Genomic DNA, 21,240 nt, shown 5'->3' with positions numbered 1-21,240 from the left:
GGAATTACATTAGTTTAAGGAGAATATTTAAAAAAGAACGATGGTTTGTTCATTCTTTTTTTTAATTATTTTTACCTATTATGTTTATTACATTAAATATTGGTTATGCACTGACTCAATTACCTCTTTACTAAAAATAATTGCTTTCCTCTAGCACGAACACAGGCTCTGCAACGCCTTACAAAAGACCTTTGCACCAGGCAAGCAAAATTCTTTGCATTTATATCTTCTGACGCTGTGTCAATTTTCTGGCGCAGTTTTGATAGATTTTGTATTGATTTCGAATAGACTTTTTCTTTTATGCATTCCCAGTAAAAAATATCTACTGGATTTAGATCGGGGGAACGAGGAGGCCATACAATTGTACCACTCCGTCCGATCCATTTTCGGGGATACTCGTCGTTCAAATAAAAATAACATTTTTAATGGCAAGAAAAGTGGCAAGTGTTGCACCATTTTGAAATCTTGATTAAATGCGCCAACTTTTGAAATAACTTGCCAAGGGTAGTGTAGTACATTTTTTTTTCAATATGAAGCGTCAAAGTTAACTAACGATATTTTTGTGAACCATGACTCACTAAAACTTAACTTTTTTTATTAAATTAACAATGTTTTGTGCATTAAATTTGTTGTACGATTAATAGCATATTTAATGAAGATCAGGAAATTGAAAAAAACACAGCGAAGTTGTGACATTGGTGATCACAGGACTTGAAAATGCGACCAAGGGTGTGGAATTTCAACTTTTTTGAAAAGTGTCTATTATTGCTGAACTAAGTGATATGGAATTTTTTTTTTATTTTTCCTAGAACCGGTATGACTTGGCCTTTCATCCTGTCTCGGATTATCGTTGAGTTTCGGGACACCCTGTATATCATTACGCTACGACCAATAGGAGCAGAGTACGAGTAAAACATGTTACAATAACGGGGAAAATTTTGAACCATTCTCTCTTATGTGACGCAAGCGAAGTTGCGCGGGTCAGCTAGTTTCTAATACACACATAACTTCGAAAAATCATTGGTGTGTTGTCTTGGGTTCGAACCTGCGACCACTTGCGTGGGAGGTGCCAACTTATACTATTCGGCTATTATTGCTCTTGGATCTATGGAATGAACGCGCCAAAGATAGATTTAAAGTAAATGCTACTGGCTATGCCTTAAAATCTGCTCTATCCTCATTCCGGATTTTTCCCATCTTCTGGCAGGTGCTGGATCCAGGTCACCAAGTCAATATCACTGCAAGGTTTCTTCCTTGTTCGATCATTTGCCGTAAATAAATTTTCCTGTTCAGTGAATATTCTATGCACGCTATGTCACTCCGGAAACTATGATGATTCATTAAATTACTGTACCTGCTGGGAGATTTCCGTTGTTCCTGAAAATAGTTATAATGTTTCTTTGCAAATGACATATCAATAATGGCCTAGCCGATATCCAGCTACGGCAGTCAATGTAATTAAAACTCAGGACTTTGTTTATACCTAGTGCCCTTAATCTCATAGCCCGGTGGGACGGATCACCGACACGACTAGTCGTCGTAGAGAGAGGTCAGGCGCAGGACCGACGGCATAACATGCTTTTTGAGGCACGGAGGTCTACGACGTCAGCTTCCTAAATCCGGGTAATCTCTGAGAATTTTTTAACAGAAAATATCAGAAAAGACTTTTGGCCCGATCCAGGATACGAACTCGAGACCTCTTGCACGGCTGTCCTATACACTACCGACCGCGCCAAAGAGATACATATTAACATATTAATTAATAGCTACTACTGCTTCTAGATTAGGTGGTATACAATTGCTTTTGGGGGTCTCAGATTCGATTCTTATTCAAAATTATATTAGAATGTTAATAAATTATCGAGGTATAGGGTTTGATTACTGAGTTTGTTTCTTAGCACAGAATTTGGTAACGATTAACGTGTAATTTGGATGGATATGAAAAGGTCTTTGAATTGAAGCTAAAAACACGGAATAAATAATTGCCTAAATAAAGTTATTCGTAGAAGAAAAAAGTAGATATCAGCCATTCATAATAATATTTCGCTTAAAGCAAGGTTTGTTTGGTTCGCTTGTTTAAACTGATAACATCTTATTAATTAACTCGGATATAAAACCTTCGTCACGTTCAAGGGTGTTCACATAATAAATATTATTTACTAATTATTATAACGGTCGTATATTAACTTTTATAATCGAGTTGATGGGCTCATAGTTTCTTAAACCACAATATTTTAAATTACTAATTTATATGAGCTTTAATTAATTTTCATCTAAGGCTGGATGTGGCATGTTCTTCCGGATTTGCAAATCCATTTTTTTTATTTAATGTAAGAACGGTTATCTTTGGTCAACCGTAATGAACATGATGTAATGATAGTAAGCAATCTTAAGGACGGATACTATATAGATGGGTGAACGAAATTTACAGTAATGAACACAGTATTATTAAATAAATTTACGGAGGTCGCTGTCATCCAAGTTCACGATAAAAGTCGACTCACCCTCGGTTTCTGAGTACATTTAACGGTAGTTTATCTATTCAATAGCGTTTTTTTATATGAGTATTGACACTATTGAATAGATAAACTACCGCTAAATGTACCTCAGAAACTGGGGGTCAGACAATTATAACCCAAAACTTTAACTCTAAACTAATATGCCGCAATATGCCCCTAATATTTGCGACCTACTAAAAATCTAAACCATACTAAATAATCACAAAATCAAACTACCTTATTACAAAATCATCGTTAATAGCCCTCCCTCATTCAACTGCTTTTATATCTCTCCATCCAATGGTTGCCTCGAAGAGATTGCCACTGTGCGATAAGGCCGCCAATTGTACTTTTATTTTAAGTTTATTTTATGTTCGTGTTTCCTTTATGTACAATAAAGAGTATTCATTTCATTTAATTTCATAGATCACACAAATCTTTGTCATCGGTCAATATATCACGATTTTACTCAATGCACCTACAATTAGTCATCTAATCAATAATTTCTGTCACGAACTATCACATGACCTCCAATAATGTTAAGCTGTTTACACACTGAACTCGCCGACTAGCCGACGCAGACGGATTTATCCCGGCGACTTATAATTTGAAACTAGAGGCGTGTCCCGGCTTCGCCCATATATCTTGTAAAATTTTACTAAGAAGAGACCATAAAGCTCGCATTGTTAAAAAGTAATCAGATCTCATGTAGAGCCAAGTTTTTAACCCTATATGCCCAACTTCAAAACCAATTGCCCAAACTTTCAACACTTAAGTCACGGCGAAATACTCTGGCTAAGGGGTAGAGTTAGTAAACAGTAGTTTGTAAACACTTTTTGTTCAGCCGACACAGAGAATAAGGCTTGTAGACTGCCTTTAAAATATAGCCGCCGACATCAAGCCGAACTTTGCCGGCGGGTTACCGGCTTTAGTGTGTAAATTCTTTAATACGTTATTACAGTCATCTCGATGTCATCCTTGAATCAATGAGTGTATTGTGAAAGGTGCCAACTACCCACAGATAGACAAATAATACATGTTTGGAAAGATGACGTCATTAGCTATTGAACTGACAAAGGTCGCAGAGGTTACTAAATCAAAGTTTTTGTTGCAATATTGAGTTTCTTTGAATTCCTTTATATGGAATTGTTTGCGAATAACATTTTTGTTGTATATACGTAAATAAATAGTATAGTACATCTTTGTTGACGGTCAAAGTCCATTGAGTTTTATTTCCACACATTTGGCACGAATAACGACTCACTCCCGGTTTCTGGGGTACATTTAGCGGTAGTTTATCTATTGAAACTGTCATTTTTATATGAGGTTAAACGCTATTGAATAGATAAATCTACCTCTAAATGTACCTAAGAAACCGATGTTCAGTGTATTGTGTCTTGTCTTCGACTCCCGCGGAAGCAATATTTTCTTTGTATTATATTATACGTGAATTCCAGTCTACTTCGTATCTGTGAGCTTTTATGAAATTTCCTGCGACTTCAAACCTTATTTAATGAGATTCAGAAGACAGTACATTTTAAGTCCCACATGACAAGAGTTATGGAAATGAATTCTTATTACTTACTGCCACTCTTACTTTGTCTGCCGTCAAACTAACGCCTAATATATTTATTTACGTATTGTATGGAGTTCAGTCAAACCAAGCGTCAAAGTACAATATCAACAAAAAAATAATTACATAAAATCCAGTACAGATTTCTTTAAAAATCGATGCCATCAAAAACATTCTGTAAAAACCTCAAGTCTCGCCGTAAAAAGTTGTGAGATATGTATAATACCAAGTCGATTAATCTATTTAGTCTCTACTTAAAGGACCTTCTGTCTTAGGTTATTACGTATGTTATTATCATGCCAATTTAAAAAAAAATACCTCTAAAACAAATAGACCGACCTGGCCATCGCATGATTTGATTATTAGTATGTATCACACTAGACAGCACGACGAGAAGTTAATGCTCCTGAAATGTTAATGGCGAATTTGTGTTTTCTTGCGATGACCAAGTCGATCTATTTGTTTTAAAGGTATTTTTTTTAAATTGGCATGATAATAACATACGTAATAACTTAAGACAGAAGGTCATTTAAGTAGAGACTAAATAGATTAATCGACTTGGTATTATACATATCTCACAACTTTTTACGGCGAGACTTGAGGTTTTTACAGAATGTTTTTGATGGCATCTCACTTCTTTTTGTAGAGCGAACATAAGTCCAATTTGTATGGGAAGACGTTATATTTTTCATAATTCAACATATTTTCCTATGGGAATGTTGTTCAGTTTCATGGGCTAAACAACCTTACCCACCCTATACCCCCTCCCGTTATGCCTCATATAGTATGTACCTATTTACACGTATTTATTTTATTTTCTACAGTAATAATAATTCATTAACTGCAAATGTAACCTTGTAATCTTATACATTTATATGGGATTACAAAGTTATTGTTGCAGTTGGTGTATTTAGAAAACTGGACCGAAATTAGAAAATATTGTATTTTTCCCATGATTAAGACACTAAACCCTATTTGTATTCTAAATTTTAAGCTCTTAAGTCTGCTAGAAGTACCTTAGACTTTTGATGATCGGTGAGTCAGTGAGTCAGTGAATCAGTGAATCAGTGAATCAGTGAGTGACAAAATTCAAAATTTTAACAAGTTGTCATTCTTAAACTACTGGTTCAAATTGACTGAAATTTTAAACATACCGTATTTATACAATGACTGATTAGTTGCTGAAAATCCAGGCTTCTTGTTTTATCCACAACGAAATTATAGGGGTGTCAAAAATAGCCCGAATTGCTTCGAGAAAAGGATGTTACGGCCGTGCCGCTTTTTTTTTGCTCGACTTGCGGGGGCACTTCCGTGCCCCCAGATATCAGAATCGTCAATTGTTTTTCCACCTAGCAACAACAAACATACATATCTCTCTCTACACAAATTACCAAGTCAATAAGCGATTACATAATAACAAGTAAAACCCGTAGTTTAACTAGTTAATTGTACCCGGAATGTTCGAGTCCAAGGTTCGATGCCGGCGGGTGAACGTTTATGTGTAATTTGTCACGCATCTACTAGTACATTTGATTGATGAGTCTGTCTGTAAATAGAGTCAATTGTTGAATGAAATTTGTATTTCCTGATTGCTGTAGTACTCATAGATCTAGACTGGACTGCCTGTGTTCCGAACACGATATCTGAGGTTTGATTTCCGGATTGGAAAATGTGTTTCAATTAAGTTTTCCTTCCTATTCATGTCGGGCCGAAAGTTGTTCCTGAGTCTTCCTATATAGAATATATTCATAACAATTGCTTGGAGAAAGGAAATTAGAGGTTAAAGGAGATCATCCATTTTGGGCCTTTTTTCAAAGTGCCGGCCAACAAAAAAAAGTGGCATGTATCGATAGAGCTAGTCATTTGAAACAATAGTTAGTATGGCACGAAACCGGTAGGATCGCTTTGAACCGAGTTATACAGGTTTGAAGATTCATAATATTCAAACATTAATTCATTTCTGAAAGTGCTGTGAAACGTAAAATAATGATTGATTTTGCTAGAATTAACTATCTAAAGCAAACGACCACTCTGAAGTTGATTTAAGGTCGTAAGCACACGTATCAACTCGGAAACGGGTCGTCACCGTATCAACTCGAGCTCATCAGTATTATTTGTATGTTTGTAATTCCCTACTGTAACACACTTATCGGAATCGTTATGTGATCGCCCCGGCTCACTTCCATAGGAGTGGTTCGTATGCGCATTATGCATACACCAGCACCCACGGTGGAGTGCGGGGCTATGTGCAAATTCCGATAGCATTGTGGGCATACCTTCTAAACCGCAACATGGTTCCCTATAACAAGGGCCCTCATCACAAATCGTGCCCGAAGCACAAAATATTGTTCGACATGCCAATGAGTCGGACATAACAACCCAACGGCAACGCTCTAGATGACCTCTTACCTAGACGATGGTTTGTTAGTTGCACACAACCGAGGGTGCGGCCCCTTAGGTGCGAGTTTGATTCCCCCGGCGCCTCAATGCGTCGCAACTGGACTGGTCACTGGCGACTAGCGCAAGGTCAGCGCATCCTCCCTTAGCGAACCCAAGGGGCCGCACCCTCGATTGTGTGCAACTAACAAACCATCGTCTAGGTAAGAGGTCACCTAGAGTGTTGCCGTTGGATTGTTATGTCCGACTCATCGGCATGTGGAACAATATTTTGTGCTTCGGGCACCATTTGTGATGAGGGCCCTTGTTATGAGGACACATGTTGCGGTTTAGAAGGTATGCCCGCCCTTCTATCGGAATTTGCACATAGTCCTGCACTCCACCCTGGGTGCTGGTGTATGCGTAATGCGCATACGAACCACTCCTATGGTCGTGAGCCGGGGCGACATAACGATTCCGATAAGTGTGTTACAGTTGGGAATTACATACATACAAATAATACTGATGAGCTCGAGTTGATACGGTGACGACCCGTTTCCGAGTTGATACGTGTGCTTACGACCTTAAATCAACTTCAGAGTGGTCGTTTGCTTTAGATAGTTAATTCTAGCAAAATAAATCATTATTTTATGTTTCACAGCACTTTCAGAAATGAATTAATGTTTGAATATTATGAATCTTCAAACCTGTATAACTCGGTTCAAAGCGATCCTACCGGTTTCGTGTCATATTAACTATTGCTTCAAATGGCTAGCTCTATCGATACATGCCACTTTTTTTTGTTGGCCGGCACTTTGAAAAAAGGCCCAAAAATGTATGGAGCGTGGATGATCTCCTTTGACACGTAATGCCATTGGTTCTGTGCCTTAACACTTCTTTTCACGGCGGTTTGTTGCTAATTTCAGACACGAAAAGATATTTAGTCTAAATTATACCTTGCCACTGTTCTATGAGAGTTATGGAGAGTGATCAGGTACGAGTTGATTACTTTTTTAAACTCTATATCTCAAGCATCTAAACTAATCTAAACTAATATTATAAAGCTGAAGAGTTTGTTTGTTTGTTTGTTTGAACTCGCTAATCTCGGAAACTACCGATTCGATTTGAAAAATTATTTCAGTGTTAGAAAGCCCATTTATCGAGGAAGGCTTTAGGCTATATATCATCACGCTACGATCAATAGGAGCAGAGTACCAGTAAAAAATGTTACAAAAACGGGGGAAAATTTCACCCATTCTCTCTTATGTGACGCAAGCGAAGTTGCGCGGGTCAGCTAGTCAAGTTATATTTAGGTACCTACCTTACAAAATACTGCGAAATAGCAACGTATTAAAATCCTCTAGTTAACTATGGGTGATCAAACAGTCCATCAGTCTGATCACGGGTGCATTTCCGCATCTAACTAAACGTGTTAACCTTTATGTAAATGTATAGTGACTTCACGTGTTAGTCAATAAAATATATAATTTAGTGTGTAAATTGTATAAATTATGTGTGATCACGTGTGTACTATAGATATAACCTTATTTAGTGTTTCTATGTTCTTCCTTATTGATGGGTAATCTTTTGTATATGATGTAGATATACCTACATTGATCTATAACTATTCGATAGTCTCAGTCCTGAGCCCATATGAATTGAAGTCATGGAAACGGATGGAAATCACAAGTCCATGGTCTTTTTATGTCGGCTATGAACGTATCTTAAACATATTCAAGCGAGTAAGTTTTCTTCACGATGTTTTTCTTTAATTTTTGGCCAATTTTGTAGGATTTGACCCTCGATCACTTGCGAACGATGCAAAATGTCCAGTTGACCTATCTAGTTTTATTTAGTTTTTCTATTTAAATATTTGGATTTTACGCCAAGCGCTTTTGTTTTGCCATACCGGCTTAGAAAATAAATTAACATAAATAGAAGTTACATGAGACTTTTGGAGCGCTATTTAAAAATTTTAACATGACTACCACACACTGTCTGGTACCCTTATGAAGAAAAGCCATTAAGCATCATCAGTGTCCATAGAAATGGCTACCTTATTTAAAACTTTTAACTACATAAGTAACTAATATAATATATTGGCTTCATAGCTTCTAACTCTCTGTGTAGGCCGTGATTTACGACACATTACATCAATTTAGACAAAATTAATTCACAATTTAGATTATTAATGATTTATATTGAACAGATTGTCAAATAAGGAATTTATTAAGATTCCTATACAGTTTTGGATGACTTAATTAAATCGATTATAGATTTGCATCATTATGGTAGTCTTTCCAAATTGTAGCTTTATTTTTTGTACGGTTAGGCTAAAATGGTAAATAGTTATGTACCTATGTTAGATTTTTATAGTCATTTCTTTTAAGCTTTAAAAATATTATTCACACGTTAAAAATAATATTTCCCAAAAATACACCTAAAACCCATCCTCTGGATCATAAAAAGGTTCGTTCATTTTGCTCCACGTAAAATCGAACCTATGATCTACGCGCAGTGGTAGTAGCGCACTGCACCACGAAAGTTGTCTATGTATTGTTTATACCCGGTAGTTTATAAATTCAAACTGTCATTTTTATATCAGCCTAATCGCTATTGAACAGATAAACTACCGCTAAGTGTGCCTTAGAAACCGGGTATTAGTGGTTCCATTCAGCTGTTAGATGGATCTACAAAAAACATACGAACGCGCGCGGCAAGATCGCGCCTAGGCGCGGTTGGTGAAGACTGGAGACTTATCCAAACTGCGAAGATGAAGCGCAAGATATCCTGAATCCGTGATTCACGATCCTGGATCACGGATCACGAGATCGCGAATCCGAGAAAGATAGTTTAGTATAGATCCGGCTATTAACTTAACAATAGAATGACTGCTGTTTAAAACGGCACATTTGTTTTGTTTCAACAGCTGTTAACATAACACTTAAATATTATTAAAACGCTGTCCTTGTAACAGTTTTAAGAATATGCGAAAACATAATTAGTAATAGATTTGCGTCATTTTGTTGTTTTTATTATACATTTAAATTATTATCACATATCGGATGACAATTGAATAAGGCTTGTTGCAAACTTTCTTTAACGAGAAATATAATTTATCAGTGACTCCTGTGGCTTCGCTCGCTCCAACTTTAGTACCTAATTTGAGGAATGATTTTTTGGAAAATTTGGTAGTTTCTAAGTGGCTAATTGTCTATGCCTATGCATAGTGGCAAAATTAGTAGTTTAAGGCTGTGAAAGCGTTATATACCTATGACAAAAAAAATCAAAGCTATTTATCATTGACAGGCGCCTTTAGCCAGTTGCGCTCACCGGTAGGTAAACGATCTGTGGGTTAAGCATTCCTTGGCGCGGTCATTCTATAGATGGGTGACCGCATAGTGGTATTTGAGCTGGGCATCTCCGTGTTTAGGAGGGCACGTAAAAAGTCGGTTCCGGCTGTTGTCTACTAAGATAACGGTCATTAAGCCATTTCAAAGGCCTCTCGGGCGGCTCGAACAACTTTGACACTAGGTTGGCCACTAACCATACGACAAACAACAACATTGACATTAGAAATGCAAAAATGACCTGTTTTGGATATTAATTAGTTTAGTGATATTCAATAATATTGATATAAAACAGCAATAACGTTGCCGCGTACTAGAAAAATCAAAAAAATCTCACTCTAATCTTTTAAAATCCAAGACGAAACGCACAAACCAAGATAAAATTTCTAAATACCTATTACCCAACCAGATACCAAACTTATGCCATCTTAACCCTTAACTCGTGCACCTTTAAACACAATTTATCTTAATCAAACACCAATTTGCAATCAGCTTAACTAATTATACAGTCCTAAATACTTTGACATCACACTGTATGTAGAATGACAGTGAAAAAACAACATATTTTCATATTATGCTGTAATATACGGGCGTGTATATTTTAGAATTTTTGCATAGTTGCATGTCAAGCAGATTTACATTTTTAATTTGTTTATTTAACTCAAAATATAGTTTACTAGCTGAGGCGCGCAACTTCGCTTGCGTCACATAAGAGAGAATGAGTATTTTTTTTTTATTTGTCGTAGCGTGATGATATATAGCCTATAGCCTTAACACTGAAATATTTTTTCAAATCGGACCAGTAGTTCCTAAGATTAGTAGAAATTGTGAAGTTAGGTTCGGTAGAGATGGTAAATTCAGAAGCTTGGCATTACATAAGATAATAAATTTTTCACAGTGCAAACCTTATGTAATCGTTCCGGCAACATTTTACATGAAATGTTTTTGGTGGAATAATAATGATTCAAGTGTTTCCCGTGATGTCAAAAGAATCCACAGATTTTTTCATATCGTAGAACAGCGGCATCTTTCGCATAGAAATGCAATTGTAAGGCATGCTTTAGTATGTCTTCTAAGCGATTCGTGAATGCAAAATGTTTCTCACGTTAAATAATAGATGTCGTGTTTCTCAATTTTTATGTTACTATTTGAAACTTCTGAATTCTAGTCAGGTAAAAACAGACGATTTGAATTGTAATCAACTATGTGATGTGTTCTAGTAACTGCTTCGATTCCCGGGCTAAGTTAAATTGCCAATACTTTTATATCATAAAATTCGTATTTGCGGTGTTGGGAAGAGAGGACATGAAGTCGGTTGGTATGGTATGGCTAGGCAGTGTCACCGAGTTTCCAGGCCCCCCGGACTTGATTAATAAATATTTTTTTTGTGCCTTGTAGTTTAGACGTAGAGGGTTCTAGTTTATTTTGCACAAAGCCTCAGACTACCTTACCACTGATCGGAACAAATAAATATTGAGGATTACACTTTCAATGTTTCATTCGAAGAATAAAATTAGAAGCTCTGAAGAAGAAATCTTAGAAGCCTGGGTTACGTGAAATAGGGTTTAGGAAAAAAATGGGGTGACTTTAGGAAAAAATAGGGTTAATTTCATTATAGAAATAACTAAATAGCCCGCATAAAAGAGCAGCGATGAGTGCAGTTTTCCGGTTCTTGGTACAATACCGCTATGAATAAAATTGTAGCATTTCAAATAGTGTAATTGACCATTCATTTAACCATTCACCATAAAGCATTATTCATTTCTTTTCATTTTAAAGTAACCCCTGCTGACGGCTTCAGTGGCGCAGTCGGTAGTGGGAGTTACTGCCGCACAAGAGGTCTTGGGTTAGAATCCCGGGTCGGGCCAAAAAGTACTTTCTGAAATTTTCTGTTAGGAATTTCTTAGAAATTGCTCGGAGTTAGGAAGTTGAGGCTGTAGACCTCCGCGCTACGGAGAGCACGTAAAGTCATCAGTTCTGCGCCTGAGCTCTCACTGATCGTGTCGGTTATACGTCCCACCGGGTTATAAGAGTAAGGGGATAGACAATGTACCTGTGTATTGTGCACACACTTGGACACTATAAACAAAGTTCTGCGCCGTTGGCTAGTTTGATTGAATCTGACCGCTGTAGCCGGATACCGACTAGAACAATATTATTATTTTAACTAACAAATAAATATTGTTGGGCAACTCACACACGGTCATTTGATTCCAAACTAAGCAGAGCTTGTACTATGGTAACCAAATAACTGATACTTATATACTTTTAAATATATACTTATATAGATAAATTGACAACGGCTCAGAACAAATACTCGTGCTCATCACGCAAAGATTTGTCCCGGAATTTTACTGGTGCTAAAGTAACTATAGGAGAAAGCTATTAACAGTATCTCTTGTCCATATTTCCTTACATTATTGATTTAGACATAATGTAAGTGCACGTTGTTATGGTTTAATTAACGCGTATGTGCGGTCTATGTGCGGTCGATACAGATGTACGTGGTTCTAATAGAAACATACGGGAGATAGTTCGCGACGATTCGTTGGATAGAGACATTTTTGACAATATTTGTAGGTTTCGTGGCGGGAGGTCTTTTTAATTAATATTAGCTACAAATCTAGATATAGACTACTAGCTGACCCGCGCAACTTCGCTTGCGTTACATAAGAGAGAATGGGTCAAAATTTTTCCCGTTTTTGTAACATTTTTCACTGGTACTCTGCTGATGATGATGATGATGATATATAGCCTTGACCTAGCCTTAACCTTCCTTGATAAATGGACTATTTAACACTGAATTTTTCAAATCGGACCAGTAGTTACTGAGATTAGCGCGTTCAAACAAACAAACAAACTCTTCAGCTTTATAATATTAGTATAGATTTACCTTTGTTTGCTTATTCGGATATAACAAATGAGGTATTATACAATTATATGTATGTAATTTAAATATAAAAGGATGGATGGATTTATATTAATTTTTCGTTGTCACATAGCTATTAGATAGCTTTTAAACTGGACTACTGGTGACCACGGGATATTTTTAATGTCTTTTAATCCTGGAAACACTTCCAACGCGGCTGTCTATAATGGTCTTTGTCTCCGACTATATGCCACAGGCAAAAGCCAATATAGAATACTATAGAATATAATTAAGTTGAATATAAAATACTGACGAAAGCATCGGATTCGGACATCCAAAGAAGAAATACTGTTATATCGCGTCCTCATTCGAAAAAGGGCTTAACCGCTTTAAAAACCTTCTAATCTTACACCTCTCTAGAAACACCTCTAAGCAATAATATCTCCAGAATAATCTTTCATCACTTTCTCATTACTTGAGAGGCAGGACTAAATTAACGTTAATGGACTCGTAATTTAAACCGCACTAAGATTAGAGACCTCTAACGCAAGCCCAGGCTACCTTATTCAATTTATGAATTAAATTAAATGCGTCTTGGTGGTCCTGCTTTATTTGAAGGAAGATTTGAAGATGTGTTAGATTTAGGTGATTTTGGTAGGTCCAGGAATTGGTTTTATTAATTAAATGAATGAGACTTGATACTCGTCTGCTACTCCTGACATAAGTATGTAGGTATTATCGAAATTTGCAGTCTCATGTGTAGTTTTTATGATTTTATTTAGCGTAGCGAATTAAACGATATACGATAAACGTCAACCAACGGTTTGAGACAGATGACGTAAGATTTTAAAACATTTGATTTTGTGTAATACTTTTAGTAGAATCATGCAATATTTTAGTAACCCTTTAATGGCAGATAAATTATACGTTCATATTATAAACGTACACATATGTAGCTTAAGTTTACCATATTTGAATTTCATACCAAAAAGTCAAAACCAAAAATCCCTCCACAACCCCACACAAACTCTCCACTATAACCTCCCGTATGTTTCCAAACGTAACTAGCTGTCGTAACCATGTTGTAGGTTTAATTAACCGCCGTGTTATTGTATGACACATTGATAACATACAGCCGGTGCTCGCGCATAATTTCATTGTACATTAACAAAACTCAATTGCGCTGATATTCAATGATTTCTAAGAAGATTCGTTGCTTTCACACTGTTTCGAATGCTATAGAACTAGTTTACTTTAGAAATTAGACTTTGTAGACAGTTGCTAAACAAGAGAAAGGTCTTAGAACTATGATTGCGTGTACGAATGTATACTTTTTTGGTGAATTGGTGGTTGAAGTGTTTCTGATGACTGTGGTGTAGAAATTTTACGGCATCCACGCGTTTCAAATGCGAACTCGGCGAATAATCTTAAACTTCGCGATTAGTCCTAACCTGGACAATCCTATTGTAGAATAAAGGATTTGAAATAAGAATGGTGCTAAAGGCAATTTTTGCCCAAATTTGTACGCAGGATAAAGTACACTCTTTATTCTGCTACTGTCACGACCTGATATGACGACATCCAATAGGGCTAGCTAGGGGCCGGGCGCAGGACTGACGGGTTAACATGCTCTTCGAGGCACGGCTGAGATCTAATACCACCGCAACCTCCAAACTTTGGTAATGGCTGAGAATTTCTGAACAAAAATTTCAAATATTTTTTTGCCACGATCTAAGATTTGACCCTGAAACCTGTCATGGGAGTAGCATACACGTGCGTCACAATAGTAGTTACTTTATTATCATAGCATATCATACATAAATACCAGGCAGTTAACTAGAAAATATAATAGGTACCACAGAATCTTCATTGCAGGTAAAACGGCAGAAAACACTCCATCACGCTGAAAACACCATAAAAATTAAATTTAAATATCAAAGCTAGTCCCATTTACAAAATAGATGCTACGTTACGTAAACGTTTCCGCTCCGTACAATTGATAATGACGGCGCCACAATAACTCTACCTCATTAAAACTGAAACGTAAACCCGTAACACTGACACTTTAAAATCGTTGGCCATTTATTTATTTATGAATTATGGTTTGTTATGAGTACGTTTAATTGTAATTTTATGTAAAATAATGTTTATATTGGCTCTTGTTTGCTGATCGGTTTTCCAACCCTTTAATGGGTGAAATATTAAATTTATTGGACGTTAAAAGCGTTATTTATAATTTTAATAAGGTATGGCATTTTCTTTGAGGAGGGAAATTTGAGTGTTATAACCGCCCACGCAAGTTGTTGCTTATAACGTAGATGTGCCTGTATTTCTTTGAAGTTTTTATGGGGTATAAATACTTTTTTGACTGACTAACTCTAGAATTGATTTATAGTCCAAAAGTAAAGTAAAAAAAGGTTTGGTAAGTCTTGTACAATATAACAAAATAAAATATTATGATTGTTCTATAGTTATCTCATTATAGCATAATCAGTCAATTATGAGTTAGTTATTATGAGTACAATTAAGTAATACTCATGATTTCGTTTACTTAGAAGGTTGTAAACTTTCTTTCTTTTTTTTCTTTCAGGTCAGTCTTTTTGTTAAACCTAAAAAACCCATTCAGCGGTTTTGTATGACAGAGTAAAACCTTCATCTAACATTCATAATATTATTTAGCAATCTGTTAATACAGAAAAAAACGTCAATAAATCTAAGAGCCTAAGTAAAATTGTTCCATATTAAAACCTAAATGAAATCATTAGAATAATCTTACAAACAGCGATTTTAATTTAGTACGGTAGACTCTTATTGCTTTGGTAATCTGAAACTCCATCAGGCTTTTAAATGACTAACTTAAGGCGCTTATTCCAGCACTAATTAAATCTTGAATTTTTCAGCAACGGACGCCAGTACCTAGTTTTACTTTCGTTTTTAATATACATGGATTCAGTTTAAAGACTTTTGAATGTTTATGGATAATGGCGTATTGTCTGTATAATACGCATAAAATTAAACGGACAATTAAAATAATGCTTTGCGGGCCAATATTTTTCAGGATGATTAGCTTAAAGTTTGTTTTTCCCGTCTCATCGATTTGGCATTTTACTTCATGGTCCACACTAATTCTACAAAGGTACTTTTACAGTTTTACCATAATAAAATTTAATGAAATAGAGCATAGTAATACCTAGTTGAAGATTCGATTTTTCACAACGTCAAATATGCTCTGAGGTTAAACTTTGCTTACTAAGGTTGTTCTGTGGATGAGTGACCACTGACCATATTATACAATTAAAGTTCCTCCGTGTTTCAGAAGGTTCGTATTTTCAAAGATCTTTGACAGTCGCTAACAGAATCCAGAAGATTGAAAGTCTGACAAACAGACTTACCGAATGGTATCGTGTATACAGGTAACTGTGTTGTGGGGGCCCGATATCGCTACATGTAAAATACTGGTATCCAGGCGCATCCAATGATAGTGGAAGTCGACTTCAACATAGTTGAAAGAATGACTAGGTTAATATATCGTAATACGAGGTGCAGTTTAAAAGATTTATTTACCCTCTATCATGACGGGCCCCAGTATCTTTTAAATAGACATCTAAAATTTTCATATAAAACGAGAGAAAAGAGCTTGTTTCGTAACATAAACTTCCGTACATAAATTGTTTACATCTAATTTGAAATACAAAGCGTACTATTACACGCGTCAAGTGTAAGACGTTTTACAAGTAAAAGAAAGCCTACTGAACGAAGGTGTTTCGTAAGATAATAACTCCATTGTTCCATGGACTTTAATTTCTGCTAGCACCTGAAAGGTTCGCACGGGTGATAAAGCTATGACAAAGCTGCTACTACGAGTGGTTTTAGAAGCGAGTTTGACGTGAGTTTTCTTTCAGATATAACTTTTTTGTAAAGAGAAACGTAATAGTAGTTTTAACTTTCGTATTTCATGATTATCTTTCAATAATATATGGGAGTTAAGGTAATAAAAAGTTAAAATTGCTCGACTTTTCGGTAAAAATGTATAGGTGTAGCCAAGAAGTTAGGAGCCTGCTGTCTTTCGCCTATTATAATGAAATTATTATCACATACTTTTTTCTTATGGCCGGGGGGTTACTCTGACAGTCTCTTATCTGGGTACTCGAAAACTCAGATTTTAAGAACCCTGGTATCGTTATGGCAGAGATTGATTTACATTCTTTGGCTTGAATACGTCTCAAAAATAAAATTTTAAGTCGGTTGACGGAAACTACCGCATTAAATACTTTTCAATTACAATCAATTTTTAATCTGGCAACATCGTTATTAATAATAAATCAAAAATGGGTCGGTTTCGGTACCAGTACAGAAATAATTAGATAAAACTTGCTCCAAACTCGATTTATAAAACACCCGTAGTAAGGCCCCACTCCGCGACTGTCGTCCTATAAAATGATAAGCACAATTTTGGAGAGAAAACAGTACATTTTCTAAGTCTCCTACTTTGTTAACAGTTTAAGTATTAAAAGTGATATAATTTTATTTCTCTTTATTGTTTATATACCTTTTTGTTTAGAGTTATTACAATGTTTTAATATGGTTAAGTTAATGTACTTTTTGTGGTGAGTATTTTAAGATTTGTTTTTGCCAATGTTTGAATAGCGATATTGAATTTCGGTGTTTTTTTAGAGTTGTGATCTATCTATTTTATCGGGCTTGATTTCTTGCAAAACAAGATGTATGGATGTGAATGAGGCAAGGGAAGTTTGTAAGGATTTTAACGATTGGTTTAATTCTTGGGTCTTTTAAATCTTCGTTTAACCCCTTAATGCCCCACTGCTGAGCAAGGGTCTCTCCCCGTTCTGCTCCAACAGTGTAGAAATATATCGTTATGCAACCCTGCTTGAACCTGACAACCAATGCCTGAGAGTTCTTGAAAACATTTGATCATACCCAATATTAAACGCCGCTTAATAACTTAGTGAAATTTCAAGCATGCGCACTACATTACGTTCTTACATTTCTGCTTGCTTGCTATTAACCTCTTATCATAAAAGCAAGGTTACATATCCCATCTCTACCCACAGAGTCCACAAACAGCTTTTGTCCAGCAGTAGGACAATAATAAACCCTTTTCTAAAAACCCTTAGTAAACCATAAACACCATGGTAATATTATAGTCCGACCACTCAGTAGACAGCCTTGGCATGCACAATTTATTTAGATAAAAATAAATAATTCCATGTATATCCAATTTAATAATATAGCTGTATCAAACAGGCCACAGTAAGCTGCATAAACGAGTCACTGATGTTCTAAATTCTGAATAACCTATGTATCTGCAAGCCGCGCACCTTGCATACACATCTCTCTACTAAGTTCTTGGCCTACAATACAAAATTTTTGACTTTCCCCATAAAACAAAATGAGTTTTGTATGTTTGTAACTGTTAATCAGCTCTTATGTCACCGTATGGTACACTTGGGGGTCGTTTGACTGTCCTCTTATGGGGCAGGGGTCCCATAACTGGCGGAATGACGTCACATGTTACAGAAAAATGATTTATGAAGGTGTTTTGTGATGTTAATGGGATTATGAATTGTTTTCGTGAGTCAGTTTCCTTTTAAATTCCATTGTTAAGTTAATTATTCGAATTTATTTGATTCAAAATATTAGATAAATATTGAATAAATATAAAAATTTAAAAATATTAAATGTTATTATTGTTTCTCTTACCCCCGTTTTCTGAGTGACATTAAGCGGTAATATATAAATTCAATAGCGTTTAAACTCGTTGCAAAAAACGCTATTGAATATATAAACTACCGCTAATTGTACTCAGAAACCGAGGGTTAGTGTATTAGATCAACCCTTTAGAAAAACTTACGTGCTGTCATAACTTTTAAATTCTCGTGTTGCATGTTAAATGTACACCACGACACGTCAGCCTGTCACCACGGCGAGTGTAACCTGCGCCGAAACGTTAGGCATTTTAAGGCAAAATGCGTGTTCGCGTTAATTTCGCATATTCCATTATACATCTTACGTGCTGTGCTACTAGTGTCTACTAGCTATTACTAACTACTACTAATGGCTATTAAGTTGAATAATTTTTCACTATTGACCACTTTTTCTTGTGTCTTGCGACGCAGTTTTTATCGCGTTTCATAATTCACACAGGCTGTAGCGTGATGTTACCTTATAACCTCTTCGTGGCCGTAGCTCTCTCTAAAACGCACAATCTGTTTGTAAGAAAAATTCAACATTTGTAGAATTGATTAAAACATAAACTAGTGTCTGTGGCTGAAAATATTTTGTAGTTTTGACCCGAAAGATGTAAACTGTTAGGAAAAATTTTAAATAAGTGCTTATAAATAAATTATTGACGGTGTTAGAAAAATAGTACCGGAAAATCTTTATTAAGAGACTAATATCAACTAGGTCCTCTAGTTAAATTCAATATTGATTCAGTTACACCGTATTTTGTAACTAGGAAATGTTATTTACCATTTTAACTGAGAGCTGTTACTAAGAATTTCCTCCTAGATCATTCAATAGTAGTAGATTCTCAGAATTGTACCAATTATGTTTGAGTACAATTTTCAGTAGGTCAGTTATAAATAAACTGAGGTAAATTGAAGTATCGATATATAGATTTATAGAGTTTGTTTAGACTTAATCAATATTAGTACTAAGTAAGTGTTTAAAATATAGATTTGAGACTAAATTGTAGTATATTTTAGTTTTTATTCTTGCTTCGGTAGGACATATTAGATAGATATCAACTACTTTATGCATTGGCAATGTTAAATAAATTATTAACAGTATTATTTAATTACCTATTTTGGTAATTAAAGGCTTTAATCCATCTAACAATACTACTTCTTTTTCTAATATAACTGCTAACAGCACTAATAAAATCTTAAAACAGTTTAGAAATAAAAGATTTTGAAGATCATACAAAAGTTTACTTTTGTATGATCTTCAAATAGGTTTAGGTTTGATTAGACCAATATTTATATTGGTCTAATCAAACCTAAGTCACCGCTTCCATTTCACTATACCAAAAATCTAAAAATATAGTTCTAAATCGTCGCATCGTCAATCGACATTCATAATTCACCCATCTACTGTAAATATATAACAAAATGTATATAAAACTATAAAGCACAAAGGTTTGCCGCAGATGCGATACACTGAATTTCATTCGCTACATTAGTTGTGTTCAGCAATATATCAAAGGTGCATACAATGCCTCGCTCCTTGTGTGCTGTTGGACGAAAGCCGAAACTTGTTTTCAGTTTCGGCTTAGAAGGCCGAGGCCGAAACTAATATGGGGCTTTAGCTTTTTAATGACACTTGCATTGAGGTTATTGAAAATAAATTTGAAAATAGAGTTTGGTTTCATATTTTTGCATTTAAACTGTGAACCTACCTACGAAGTTGTAAAAATCAATTTATTTTATTTGTTAACGTATCTATAAAATAGTGTTTAGATTTGGAAGTCTAGGTTCTAAGAATAGTATATTCTTTGAAATATGCCTATACATATATGTATTTGTGTATAGCTGCTAATTCTAATAGTAAGTATGCGCGGCATTTTGGTTAAGAAAACAGATGTTATGAGGTCAACTAAAATCATAATTAAATTCAGTTTCGGCCTCAACCAAGCAGTACCGATACTCTATTAAAATTCCCATCACTATCAGTCTCGCCTTTTGTCCGGAGTTTCCACGCGAACGCATCGTCGCGGTAATCTGTTGCGTTTGTAATCGTTTTCAAGATTTCATGGCTTTTGTGGAATAAGTACTAACATTATTCATACCGTTTTCAGCCATAATGCGACTTTACCTACTTTAATACTATTTTGTCAGTAAGACTGAGCGAAGACCTTAGTCAAGACTGACTTATCTAATATAGTTATTCTTGTAGATATGAGACAATTTTAAATATATTCTTATAAATATATTTGATAGCCGTATTTCTGAATATGATTTGTGTTTGATCTTATGCTTACTCACATACAGTTTTAATTAATCGAGTTATGAGTTTTATGGAAGTAATGGCTAATAATGTAATGTAGTACTAGTAATGGATCGTCTTCGAGTCGTGGGTTATGCTATATTACTATCGCGCAATGCCGCAAGTACTATGGAGTATTATACAAACCACGCTGACGAAGTCGCGGACAGAAGCTAGTTTAAAATTAACGATAATTCCCGCAATGCATTCAGCGCTAAACGCTACAAAAATAAAGAAAACATTAAAACGGAATACTAATTCACTTAAAAACTCAAACAAAATTAGTCCACAGCCTTTATAAATGTCCATACGAAAGTTTTAAATAAATATGAATCGCATAATCCAAGAGCTTTCCTTTAGACTAATTCTCTTATTTGAGAAGTATACTTCGCTAAGTTTAAATTAAAATACTGAGAAAAAACTTTCCAAACGAAATAAACTCGAGTTTTTTAAAACTGTAGTTTGCTAATTATAAGATTTGAAATGAAATTTTATATTTTCTTTAAGATTTTTTCTTTGGTTCTTTAATCTAAAGTTGTATTAAAGGCAGTGTATAAAAAATATTTT

The sequence above is a fragment of the Anticarsia gemmatalis genome, chromosome 23, assembly GCF_050436995.1.
Source record: "Anticarsia gemmatalis isolate Benzon Research Colony breed Stoneville strain chromosome 23, ilAntGemm2 primary, whole genome shotgun sequence".
In the NCBI taxonomy this organism is placed as follows: Eukaryota; Metazoa; Arthropoda; class Insecta; order Lepidoptera; family Erebidae; genus Anticarsia; species Anticarsia gemmatalis.
The sequence above is the reverse complement of the archived record's forward strand: the minus strand, read 5'-3'. Positions refer to the sequence as shown.